The following is a 14,767-nucleotide window of genomic DNA, read 5'->3' as shown; positions in this document are numbered from 1 at the left end:
TTTTTTTCTCTTTGTATCTTTTTATTCATAAAATTATTTATATAAAGTAAAATGCTATTTAGCCATATAATGAGAATGTTTCATAGATGCTTATGAGCATTTAATCTCTGAAACAAAGTATGAATATTTGAAAAAAAATATGACAGAAAAAGAGAGAGAGATCCTAGTGTCAGGCACAATGGAAATGTAGAATGCACACAGAACTGACTCAGAAATCCTAATATTTCACAATGACTTTGCCATTGAATAAAGGCGGAACCTTGCAGGTATCACCTAAGCATTCTGGATATTACTAAAATATAGAAATAGTCTTTCTTTTTACCTGTAATGAAGTCTCTCCCTTGACTCCCCGATTGTTTCTTAACATGGCAGAGTGAGATGAATTTATAGAATTTTTTTTTCACCCGTGGAGATTCTCCCTGAGGAGATGCCAAGCAATTTGTTGATTGTTCCTGAACCACTTGAAAGCTGACAAAATATCTAGGTGTTGTCTGTTAATTGTCCAGGACAATTCATATTTACCAGTAAGCAAGTTTTCAACCATATAGTGTGTATACATGTCTGTATTTATCTATTTCATACATTCTTGCATTTTGCTCTTTACTAACTTTCCATTTTTACCACACAGGGATCTGGATTAAAATATTGTATCTATAAAACGAACTGTCGATATTCCCCATTTCTACAGTGGCCTTTTCAAATGGATGACAAAATGCAGAAGTGCTTATACACTTTCTTATTGTATTATTTAACAGTCTTAAATAGAATGAAAGCAATGCATTGCGCATATGTGAAGTATCACTTCCAGTTTGCTGTTGCCATTGTTGCTGTTATTGTTCAGGGTTTTTTGTTTGTTTGTTTGCTAGTTTTGTTTTTGGCCACAGGAACAGAAATGTTACCCTTGCTTCTCATTTCATGGTCAAGTGCCATCATCAGTCTGCTTAGGATTTTTGCTTGTTTGTGTACTGTCTTTCACTTCACCAAAGTTACCACTTGTCTACTAATTTGTATAAGGGTTATTGTATGACCGTAGGTTTAATTTCTCTGGGATAAATGTCTAAGGGTGAGTAGTTTTCATTTTGACAAAGTCCAATGTATTGGTCTGTACTTTTCATCAATATATTTGCATGTAACAATAATTCAGCAGATTTTACTGTTGAGTGGTATTCGTTTTCTTTGATAGACCACAATTTGTTTATTCATTTTCAAGTAGATGAACAATTGGATTAATTCTACTTTTTGACTATTACAAATGAAGTTGCTATGGACTTTTGTACTCATGTCTTTATAAGGAAAAGTGCTGTCATGTCCCTTGGTTAGATAGATATGAATAGAATGGCTAAATTTCATTTCAAAACTATGGTTAGGCTTCGTGGACCCTAATGTTTAAAACAAATTATTTTTTAAAGTGTTTATGCCATTTTAATTGTTCAGTAGCAGTTCACGAGTGTTCCAGTTCCTCCACGTATTTACCAACTACCTGATAGTCTAATAGATGTAAAGAGGTACATCATTATTGTTTTAACTTGAAATTTATTAATTAAGAATGATGCTGAGCATTTTTATATGCTTATAATTGCCAGCTGCATGTTTTCTTTGGATAAGTTATTGTTTATTTTTATGACCATTTTTGTAGACCTTTTCCTTCTTTTTCAGTTTTGAGAACTCTGTATATAGAGTTCTCAAAAATGAAAAAAAAAAAAAAAGAAAAGGAAGCAAATTGACTCAATGGCACTGGGTTTTGGGTGTGGGTACACATTATAGAAATAACTCATTTATTAGATATATTATTAGAAAATATTTTCTCCCAAAATATAACTTGTTTTTACACAAGTGTCTTTTTACAAGCAGAAGTTTTAAAATTTGATGTGGACAAGCTTTTTATGGATTTTGCTTTTCGTGTTTGTCTTAGATGTCTGTGCTGGTATAACAGCAATGCCACAAGTGGATGCCTTTAACAAACAGAAGTTTATTCTCTCACCATTTACCCTTTGGCTTCAAGTGAATTCCGGGTCATCTCACAGTTTAGGAAGCTAGAAACTCGAATTCGGGATGCCAGCTCCAGGGGAAGTTTTTCTTTCTCTGTTGGCTCTGGAGGAAGGTCCTTGTCATCAATTTTCCCCTGATCTAAGAGCTTCTCAGCTCCTGGACCCTGGGTCCAAAGGATGTGCTTCATTAGCAGAGATTCTTTCTTGATGGCATGAGGTCCTAATCCTTTCTGCTCCTTTCACTTTTTTATATCTCTAAAGAGACTTACTCAAAATACATCCTAATCCTGTTGATTGAGTCTTTCTCATTAGCATAGCTAGCTCTAATCCTGTCTCATTAAAATCATAAAGGTTAGGATTTACAACACATAGAATAGTCACATCTGATCACAAAATGTTGGACAAGGACACTTTACCGTGAATCCTGGCCTAGCCAAGTTGAAACATCTTTTGCGGGGACACAATTCAATCCATTACCAGTGTTATATCTATGAAATACCCAAATGTATCTATATAGTAAATGCAAACCCACTTTAAATTCAAACAGGTTTTTTTTTTTTAATTGGCCACTAAACTGAAAGCCAGTTCACAAAGAAATGCTAAGTTAACTTTTTAATACTGTATATAACCCTAGTAGGCTCTATTAGATTTTATGCATAAAAATCGTCATCAATTAATAAAAAGTTTTACCTCTTCATTTCCAATCTGAATGCTTTCTATTGGTTTATTTTTTATTGCCTTATCCTGTTTTCTAGAACATCCACTAAAATGTCTGATAGATTTGGGAAGGGTAGATTTACATGTTGTGTTCCTGATCTTCCTGAAAATTTATTCAATGGTTCATAGCATGCATAATGGTAGCTGTATGTTGATTATGAGTGCCCTCTATCAGTCTGAGAAATTTCCATGTTAATATAGTTCTTAGTGGTGGTTAGGTGCCCATTGAGTCAGTTCCAATTCATAGTGAGCCTTTGTACAACAGAACGAAACACTGCCCGGTCCTGCACTATTCTCACAATCCTTGTTGTCATTGAGCCAATCCTTGGAGCCACTGTGTCAGTCCATCTCGTTGATGGTCTTCATTTTACTTGCTGACTCCCTACTCTCTTGTTGTTTTTGTTAGGAGCCAACGAGTTGGCTCCTACTCATAGTGACCCTTTGTTTTAAAGAACAAAACACTGCCCAGTCCTGTGGCATTATTACAATCGTTGTTATACTTGAGCCCATAGTTGCAGCCACTGTGCCAATCCATTACATAGATCGGCTTCCTCTTTTCCACTGACCCTGTACCTTACCAAGGATGATGTCCTTCTTCAGGGTCCAATCCCTCCTAATAACATGTCCAAAGTATGTGAGGCACAGTGTCTCTATTCTTGCTTCTAAGGAGCATTCTGGTTATTCTTTAAGACACATTTGTTCATTCTTCTGGCAGTCCATGATATATTCAATATCCTTCTCCAAAACCATAATACAAAGGCATCAATTCTTCTTCAATCTTCCTTATTCATTCCCCAGCTCTCACATGGACAGTTGAAAACACTATGACTTGGGTCAGACAGACATTACTCCTCAAGGTGACAGCCATGCTTTTTAACACTTTAAAGAGATGTTTTTTGCAGTCAATTTGCCCAGTGCAATGCATCTTTTGATTTCTTGACTGTTGTTTCCATGGCTGTTGACTGTGGATCCAAGTAAAATGAAATCCTTGATAATCTCAATCTTTTCTCCATTTGTCAGAATGTTGGTTATTGGTTCAGTTGTGAGGATTTTTGTTTTCTTTATGTCGAGGTGTAGTCTATACTGAAGGCTGTGGTCTTTGATCTTCATTAGTAAGGGCTTCAAGTCCTCTTCACTTTCAGCAAGAAAGGTTTTTTTATGTGCATAACACAGGATGTTAATGAGTCTTCCTCCAATCCTGATGCCCTGTTCTTTTTCATATAGTCCAACTTCTCAGATTATTTGTTCAGCATACAGATTAAATAGGTATGGTGAAAGGATATACCTCTGACACACCTTTCCTGACTTTAAACCATGCAGTATTCCATTGTTCTGTTCGAACTAGTGCCTCTTGATCCATGCACAGTTTTCTCATGAGCACAACTAAACATTCTGGAATTCACATTCTCCACAATGTTATTCATAATTTGGTATGATCCACACAGTCAAATGTTCTAGCATAGTCAATAAAACACAGGTAAACATCTTTGTGGTATTCTCTGCTTTCGGCCAGGATCCACCTGACATCAGCAATGATATCCCTGGTTCCATGTCCTCTTCTAAATCTGGCTTGAATTTCTGGCAGTTCCCTGTAAATACACTGCTCTGCTGCAACAGTTTTTGAATGATCGTCAGCAAAATTTTACTAACGTGATATTAATGATATTGTTCAATAATTTCCACTTTTGATTTGATCACCTTCCTTGGGAATAGGCATAAATAATGATCTCTTCCAGTTGTTTGGACAGGTAGGTGTCTTCCAAATTTCCTGGCATAGATGAGTGAGCACTTCCAGTCCTGAACCTATTTGTTAAAACATCTGAATTGGTATTTTGTTAATTCCCAGAGCCTTGTTTTAGCCAGTGCCTTCAGTGCAGCTTGGACTCCTTCCTTCAGTACCATCAGTTCCTGATCATACGTTACCTCCTGAAATGGTTGAACAACAACCATTTATTTTGGCGTACGTGCTTCTTTCATCTTCTTTTGATGCTTCCTGGTCATTTCATATATTTCCCAAAGAATCCTTCAGAATTGCAACTCAAGGATTGTATTTTTTCTTCAGTTCTTTCAGCCTGAGAAACGCTGAGCATGTTCTTTCCTTTTGGCTTTCTATCTCAGGTTTTTGCAAATCTTATCAAAATTCTTTGTCTTCTCAAGCTGCCCTTCGAAGTCTTCTTTTCAGCTCTTTTTCTTCATCATTTCTTCTTTTTGTTTTAGCTACTGGACATTCAAGAGCAAATTTCAGAGTCTCATCTGACATACTTTATGTCTTTTCTTTCTATCCTGTCTTTTTTCATGACTTTTTTTTTTTTTTTTTTATGTGTGACGCCCTTGGTGTCATTCCACAACTCATCTGGCCTTTGGTTATTAGTATTCAAGGTGTCAAATTTATTCTTGCAATGGTCTCCAAATTCAGGTGGGATATACTCAAGGTCATACTTTGGCCTTGTTCTGACTGATGATATTGAGCTTTTCCATCCTCTCTTTCCACAGATATAGCAGATTTGGTTCCTGTATATTCCATCTGGTGAGGTCCATGTGTATAATTGCTGTTTATGTTGGTGCAAAAAGGTATTTGCAATAAAGAAGTCATTGGTCTTGCAAAATTCTATCACGCAATCTCTGGCATTGTTTCTATCACCAAGGCCATATTTTCCAACTATCGTTCCTTCTTCTTTATTTCCAACTTTTGCATTCCAATCACCAGGAATTATCAGTGCATCCTGATTGCATGTTCCCTTAATTTCAGACTGCAGAAGTTGGTAAAAATCTTCACTTTCTTCATCTGTAACCTTAGTGGTTGGTTCGATTATTTAAATAATAGTCATATTACTGGTCTTTCTTGAAGGTGGATGGATAGTACCCTCTCACTGACAGTTTTGTACTGCAGGAGAGATCTGGAAATGTGCTGTTTGGAGATGAATGCAGCACCATTCTTCTTCAAGTTGTCATTCACAGCATAGTAGACCATATGATGGCCTGATTCAAAATGACCAGTACCAGTACAATTCAGCTCACTAATGCCTAGGATATCAATGCCTATGCATTCCATTTCACTTTTGATGATTTTCAATTTTCCTAGGTTCATGCTTTATAAATTCCAGGTACTTGAGTCGGAATCTACTCGATGGCACTGGGTTTTCCGGGTATTATTAATGGACTCTTGCCGCTGTTTCTTCTCTTTTTCAGTCATGACACATCAGCAAATGAAGGTCTCAAGAGCTTGACTCCATCTACGTGCTTAAGGTCGACTCTGCTTTGAGTAGTCAGCTCTTCCCCAGTCATATTGATGGAACAGTCAACATACTAGATAGATTTCGTCATGAATTGAATGGTGTCCCCTAAATATATCTGTCAACTTGGCTAAGTCATGATTCCCAGTATCGTATGATTGTCTAGTATTTTATCATCTGATGTGATTTCTCTGTGCTGTAAATCTTGTCACTATGATGTAATAAGTTGGATTAAAGAAAAAAATAATAAAATTGATTAGCAACAGTTATATTTATGAGACCTATAAGATTTTTTTTTTTTATATAAGATTAGCCAGTGTCTAAGCCAATCTCTTTTAAGATATAGAAGAGATAAGCAAACAGAGAGATATGGGTACCTCATACCAACACGAAAGCAGCCCCAGGAGCAGAGTGCATCCTTTGGACCTGAGGTTCCTGAGCTGAGATGCTCCCAGACCAAGGGAAGGCTGACAACAAGGACCTTCCTCCAGATCCAACAGAGAGATGAAGACTTGCCCTGGAACCAGCACCCTGAATAAGGATTTTTAGCCTACAGGACTGTGAGAGAATAAACTTTGTTAAAGCCATTCACTTGTGGTATTTCTGTTATAGCAGCGCTAGATGACCAAGACAGATATATAATTTCATGTATATGTCCATATATATATATAGATAGATAGGCAGATAATTGATCACAATGAGGTTTATTTGTCTTTATACATGAAAACACCCCTAGAGCTATTTTTATATAGATATAGCCTCTGCTATTTTTTTTTTATACCTCCATTCATAATGTATACAAAATGGTACTTTGGGCAAATAACATATGTTATATGAATCTGTTTATCCCCACCTGTAAAATCATATTTCCAACACTTTCTGGCAGTATTGTTAGGAAGCATAAATGAGAATTAAATGCTTGAATGTGTCTATGATACATGAAAATAATTGTAGTGTTTCCTTGGTGTTACTTGTCTATCTACCTACTTACCTACCTGTCTATCTGTCTGTCTACCTACCTACCTATCATCTATCTATCTATCTATCTATCTATCTATCTATCTATCTATCTATCTATCTATCTATCTATCTATCTATCTATCTATCTATCATCTATCTATCTATCTATCTATCTATCTATCTATCTATCTATCTATCTGTCATCATCTATCTATCTATCTATCTATCTATCATCTATCTATCTATCATCTATCTATCTATCTATCTATCTATGTATCTATCTATCTATCTATCTATCTATCTATCTATCTATCTATCTATCTATCATCATCTATCTCTCTATCTATCTATCCATCTATCTATCTATCCATCTATCTATCTATCTATCTAACATGTGTCTATTCCTGAACACTATGAGTGGAACAGTTTCTGAGTCAACTATTAGCAAATGAATGCAGAAATTAAATTTCATAGCATTAATGATAAAAGTGAATACATGAAATCCACATTTGTCTCATATAGAACATATTAGGAATAATGGTGGAAAGTAGACAGAATTGAATAAAGAAATGGGGCCTTGAAAAAACCATTAATACACTCTCGAAATTGGTAAAACATGATATTGCCTATAAATTTTTACCTTTTACCTGTATTGAACCTGTTTTACACCCCATGCAATTCTTAGCATGGCACAGTGGGAGCAACTTACAGCTTTCTCTCAGCGTTTACAGCTCTCCCTGAGGAGACACCAAGCTATGTGTTAATTATGTCTGAAGCCCTTGAAAACTGAAGAACATATCTAGTGTGTCTGTCAATTTTCTAACCAATTTGTATTCACCAGTGATTGTTTCTTTGAGATTCATTTAGTCTCAGTTAGCTTTCAGTTTGTCCCACCCAGGAGTCTGGATTAAAATACCTTACCTTTAGGACAGACCACTCAATATTCCCCCATTTCCATAACGTTGTCAAACGGAACAAAATTAGTAAATTTCATGCTCTGATATACAGTTTGTTTTTTCTATACTTTCACTTCTTTATTATTATGCTTTAGGTGAAACATTACGCTAAAGTGATTTTCTCATACAAAATTTTTACACTTATTGCTATGTGACCCTAGTTGCTATAAACATAATGTGATTGCACACTCCCTTTTTCCACCCTGGATTTCCTGTGTCCATTCCACCAGCTCTTATCCCTTTCTGCCTCCTCATCTCACCTTCGAACAGGAGTTGCCCATTTAGTCTTATGTAGATTAAAAAAAAAGAAAAATTTATCTACATGAACTAAGAAACACATTTTTCACAAGTATTATTTTGTGTTTATAGCCCAGTCTAATCTTTGTCTGAAGAGTTGGCTTCAGGAATAGTTTTAGTTCTGGATTGACAGTCTGGGGGCCATGTTTTCTGGGGCTCCTACACTCTCAGTCAGACCTTTAAGTCTAGTCTTTTTTTCATGATTTTGAGTTCTACACCTCATTTTTCTTCTGCCACATCAGGAACTCTCTGCTGTGTTCCATGTCTGGGCAGTAATTGGTGGTAGGTGGGCACCGTCTAGTTCGTCTGGTCTCAGGCTCATGGAGTCTGTCGTTTATGTGGCCCATTTTATCTCTTGTGCTAATACTTTCCTTGTGTCATTGGTGTCTTCATTCTCCTTTACTCCAGGTGGATTGGGACCAATTGATGCATCTTAGATAGGCCGCTTGCAAGTTTTTAAGATGCCACTTACCAAAATGGGATTTAGAACATTTTCTTAATAATCTTTGTTATGCCAGTTGACTTAGATGTCCCCTGAAACCACAGTCCTCAGACTGCCACTCTTGCTATTCTGTCCCTTGATGCATTTGGTTGTGTTCAGGAAACATCTTAGCTTTTGGTTTAGTCCATTGGTGCTGACTTAACCTGTATTGTGTGTTGTCCCTCCCTTCACCTAAGATAATTCTTGTCTACTATTTAATTAGTGCATTTACCTATCCTTCCTTCCCCACCCTTGTAACCACCTAAGAATGTTTTCTTCTGTATTTAAACCATTTCTTGAGTTTTATAAAAGTAGTCTCATACAATATTTGTCCTTTTACTACTGACTAGTTTCACTCAGCGTAATGCCTTCCAGATTCATCCATGTTATTTGATGTTTTGAAGATTCATAATTGTTCTTTATTGTGTAGTATTTCATTGTGTGAATATAAAATAATTCACTTATCCACTCATACTTTGATGAGCACATAGATTGTTTCCATCTTTTTCTAAAGTGAACAGTGCTGCAGTGAACCTATCTATTTTTCTGTGGGCTCTTATTTTTCCAGGATATATTTTAAAGAGTCAAAATCCTGAATTGCAAGGTACTTCTATCTAGATTTTTAAGGAAGTGCCAAATCAATTTCCAAAATGGTTCTACCATTTTACATTCCCCCCAGCATGTGTATAATGTTCCAGTTTCTCCACAACCTCTCCAACATTTATTATTTTTATTATTATTTTAAATACTAGCCTCATTGGGATGAGACGGTATCTCATTATAGTGTTGATTTTCATTTATGTAAAGTCTAATCATTGTGAGCATTTTCTCCTCTGTCTGTTAGCCACCTGAATATTTTCTTTGGTGAAGTGCCTGTTCATATCTTTTGCCCTTTTTTTAAATTGGGTTTTTTGTTTTTGAAGTTTTGCAGTATCTTCTAGGTTTTAGAGTTTAGACCCTGTTCATATATGTAATACTCCAAAATTTTTTGCCCAGTCTGTAGGTAATATTTTTACTCTTTTAATGAAGTCTTTGGTTGAACATAAGTGTTTCATTCTTAGGCTCTCCGAGCTATCTAATTTCTCTTCTGGTTTTGTGCTTTTATACTAATGTTTTTTATACTGTTTGTGCCATGCATTAGGACCATTATCATTGTCCCTATTTTTTCTTCCATAATCTTTAACAATTTAGATTTTATGTTTAGATCTTTGATTCATTTCAAGTTAGTTTTTGTACATGGTGTGAGGTATTGATCTTGTTTTATTTTTTTGCAGTTGGATATCCAGTTATGCCAGCACCATTTTTTAAAGAGATTGTCTTTTCCCCATTTATTGGAGTTTGGGCCCTTGTGAAATATTGGCTACTCATAGGTATATAAACTTACATCTTGTTTCTCGATTCTGTTCCATTGGTCTATGTATCTGTTGTTGTATCAATCCTAAGCTGTTTTGACTACAGTGGTGGTATAACAGGTTTTAAAACCACTTAGCATAAGTCCTCCCACTTAGCTTTTCTTCTCCAGTAGTGCTTTACTTATGTGGGCCCCCTCCTTTTCGTATGAATTTGGTTATTTGTTTCTCCATCTCTTTAAAAAAAAGCCTCAGAATTTGGATCGGGATTACATTTTATCTGTAGATCACTTTTGGTAGAAGTGATATTTTCACAATGTTGAGTCTTCCTATTTGTGATCAAAGTATGTTTTTCCACGTATGTATATCTCTTTTTGTTTCTTGCAATAGTGTCTTGTAGTTTTCTTTGTATAGGTCTTTTACATCTATGGTTAGGTTTATTTTCTTGCAGGCTATTTTATCTTCTTTCATGTTATTGTAAATGGTATTGATATGGTGACTTCTTCAAAGTTTTCTTTGTTGTTGTCAGAAATCCAATTGATTTTTGTATGTTTATCACATATCTTGATATTTTCCCAAAATCTTCTATTCAAAAACCCAAAACAATGTTCTTGTGGATTCCTGGCATTTTTTTTGTGTGTGTGTGTGTATAAAATCATATCATCTACAAATACAGTTACTTTTAATTCATCCTTGTCAGTTTGGATGACCTGTATTTCTTTTTCTTGCCTAACGGCTCTGGCTAGGACCTCCAGCACAATGTTGAATAAGCTTGGTGATAAAGTGCATCCTTGTCTGGTTCCCGTTCTCAAGGGGAATGCTTTCAGACTCTCTCCATTTAGGATGATGTTGTCTGTTGGCTTTGCGTAAATGCTTTTATTATTTTGAGGAATTTCCCTTCTGTTCCTATTTTGCTGAGAACTTCTATCATGAATGGGTATAGGACTTTATCAAATGTATTTGCTGCATCAAATGATAAGGTCATTTGGTTCTTATCATTTGTGTTCTTTATGCGTTGGATTACATTGATTGTTTTTTTAAGGTTGAAACATCCCTGTATACCTAATACGAATCCTGCTTTGTGATGGTGAATAATTTTTTGATATGTTGTTGAATTTTATTGGCAAGAATTTAGGTGAGGAGTTTTGCAACTATGTTCTTGAAGGATATTGGTCTGTAATTTTCCTGTTTTGTGGTGTCTTTACCTGGTTTTTGTACCAGATTTATGCTGGCTTCAGAGTCAGTTTGGGAGTATTTCATCCTTCTGTATGCTCTGCAATGCCTTTAGTAGTAGTGGTGTTAACTGTACTGACAGTTGGGTAGAATTATCAAGAGAAGCTATCAGGGACAGCATTTTTTTTTTTTTTTTGTGAGCAGTTTTTTAGTTACCTCTCCGTCTCTTCTTTCATTATAGGTTTATTTAGTTTTCTTCCTCTGTTTGTGTTAGTTTAGGTAGGTAGTGTGTTTTTATAATTTTGTCCACTTCCTCTAGATTTTCAACTTTGTTGGAGTAAAATTTCTTGCAGTATTCTCTTATGATTGTTTTAATTTCAGTTGGGTCTGTTGTGATATCATCCACCTCATTTCTTTTTTGAGTTATTTGCTTCCTCTTCTGTTGTTCTTTTGTCAGTGTGGCCAGTGGTTTACTGATTTTGTTGATCTTTTAAAAGAACCAGATTTTATCCTTGTTAATTCTTTCAATTTTTTTCTATTCAGTAAGTTATTGTGTTTATTTATTTTGTTTGTTTACTGTGTCCTAGCTTCTTGTTCTGTTTTGTTTTGATATGTCCAAATAGGCTGCTCAGGTGGGATTCTTTGAATATTGGTTGTTTTGATGCTCTAACATTTTGTCACCAGTTGGTTAGAGCTCTTACGAGGTATGTGAGCCAGGAATCCTTTTACTTTTCTTGTGTTGACTCGGCTCAGGCATCCAGGTTGGTTGGTTGCCAAGTGTGTGGTGTGGGCTTTCACCTACAGTTCTAGATGTGCAGAGGTGATTGGAGCAGGCACAGGTACCTGGCTGCAGTAGGGGGTCATATGCTGGGCAAATAAGTGGGCTGATGACTGTTCTTGAGTACCCTGGTATAAGATATGTCCCTGTTCCCTAGAGTGCATAGTTAGGTGGGCTTTGCGGTTGGACTTTGGGTACCCAATACTGTTTGCTTTAAGGACTGTGTGGGAACAATTATTCTTGGACCCCTGTTGCAGATGGTTAGGTGATGTAGATGGAGCCAACAGTCCTTAGGCCACTGACGTGGATAGATGAGGTCCATGTTTAATGGGAACTGTGGTGTCAAATGTCATAAATCTGCCACTCTTCCTTAGCTGTTGCAGTTGAAAATAGGCTTCAGGTATATACCCTGTTGTTTTGTGCTAATGACTGTCTATGCTGTTGAAATGGGCCCACGGAGGTCTAGGCAGTGTTTTAAAGTATTCAACATCCATGTGCCTCTTTTGTCTGTACCTAGACAAAGGAACTCTGCCTGCCCTGAGTTCCTAGCTTAGGGGAGCTGGCAGATTATTTTTTCCCTGTTTGTTCATTTGTTCCCACTCCATAGCTGGGACAATGGTTCAGAGGATACTATAGGTCATATTCCCAGCCCAGGGGGCTCAGCAATCACTGACACTAGACTACAAACTGGAACAGAGCAGAGAGGGGGTAGGTAAATGGGAAAGAGGTACTTCCCAAGGATGATAAAGGATTTTTTATCTTTATTTAAAAAAAAAGATTGAAAGAGGTACTTCCCAAGGATGGGAAAGGATTTTTGATCTTTATAGTATAGATTACATGCCTGTATTTATCTTTTACTGATTCACTGTTGCTTCTCCCTGGTTCCGGAGGTTTGAACAGACTCTGAGCCCCATGATTTCTGCCAATGTGGAAAATACATCACAAACACTATTGCTTGCCTCAACCCACATGAGCCAGCTGATCCAGCCTGCAAGGTACCAGCCAGGTCAAGTCTGACAAATCCTTGCTACTTCTAAAATGTCTCTCCCTCTCTCTGTCCCTCAGCAGTACTCCTCAATCTTGTCTTCAATGTTCAGGGCTCCTAGATTGTCGTATATGATCGATTAATTTGCTTTTTCAGGTCTTTGTTGTAAGAGAGATCACAGGGAGCATCTGACTACTCTATCATTTTGCCCCTCCTTTTTTTTTTTTTTTTTTACATTCGGGACAGTTATTAGTCACTCCAACTCCCCTTTTATTGCAAATTGTCTGTTTAAGACTTCTCTCTTATTTTATTTTATTATAGTAAGATATTCTATTTTATTTTTTAAAAAATTTATTTTATTAGCATGAGTTAAAATGAGAAGAAACAACTGCAAGTATCAAATAATAATTGGAACATAGAATGCACAAAGAATGAATCCTAGAAAATTGAAAGTTGTAAAAAATGAAAAGGAACCTATAAAGGTGGATACCCTAGGCATTAGTGAGCTAAAATGGAATGATATTGACCATTCTGAATTAGGCAATCATATGGTATGCTATGCCACAATGACAATTGAATAGGGATGCCATCACACTCATCTTAAAAAAAAAAAATTCCAAGACCTACAATGATGTATAACACTGTCAAAGATACGATAATATTCATATGCCAACAAACAAGACCAGTTAATACTACTATTATTCAAATCTACTCAACGAATGCCAAAGATGAGGATGTTGAAGATTTTATCATCTTTTGAAGTCTGAATTCACCAAAATTGCAATCAAATCCATTGCTAATTATTAGTTATTAGAATGTGAAAGTTGGAAAAAAAAAAAGAAGGATCAACAGATGGAAAATATGGCCTTGGTGATAGAAACGATGCCAGACATCCATATTTGAATATTGCAAGACCAATAAATTCTTCATTACAAATAACTTTTTAACAAAAGAAATGGAGACTGTATATGTGGACTTTGCTAGATAGAACGCACAAGAAGCAAATCCACTACATCTGTGGAAAGAGATGATGGGGAGGCTCAATGTCATCAGTCAACACAAAGCCAGGGGACAACTGCAGAACTGACCATCGATTGCTCATATGCAAGTACAAGTTAAAACTGAAAAAAACTAGAGAAAGTCCACGACAGCCAAAATATGACCTTGAAAATATCCTACCTGAATTTAGAGATCTTCCCAAAAATTGATTTGACATGTTGAATACTAATGACCATAGATTAGACAAGTTTGGAATGCCATCAAGTACATCATACCTGAAGAAATCAAAAGATCATTAAAAGACAAGAAAGAAAGAGGAAACCAGATGGATGTCAAAGATTCTCTGACACTTGTTCTTGAATGTAGAATAGCTAAAGCAAACAGAAGAGATAATAAAGTTGAAGAGCTGCACAGGAGATTTCAAAGGGAGGCTAAGAAGACAAATTAAAGCATTATAATTAAATGTGCAAAGACCTGGAGTTAAAAAACCAAAAGGGAAGGACATGCTTGAGATTTTTTAAAAGTGAAAGAGTGAAAGAAAAAATTCAAGAGATATGAGTAAATTTTATGGTATGTTGTTTATATCTCAATAAAAAGATTTAAACAATAAAAGTAACAAGAAAAAAATCCAATTTGTCTGACTTTCTAGATGTGAAATAAGAGATATATCCATGTATAAAGCCGTTTAATAGATGCAGAGCCCAGGCTTACTCAAGTAGGTATTAAATGTCCTTATGGTTAGAAAAATCATGAAAATTTGATGACTTTGAAAAAATAAAGCCTTGGAAAAAATTCTTTTATTTCTGTATCAATTATTTTTTATAAGTTCACAATTTCCATAGAATCTATTT

The sequence above is a fragment of the Elephas maximus genome, chromosome 7 (genome assembly GCF_024166365.1).
Source record: "Elephas maximus indicus isolate mEleMax1 chromosome 7, mEleMax1 primary haplotype, whole genome shotgun sequence".
NCBI classification, from domain to species: Eukaryota; Metazoa; Chordata; class Mammalia; order Proboscidea; family Elephantidae; genus Elephas; species Elephas maximus.
Note: the sequence above shows the minus strand (reverse complement) of the source record.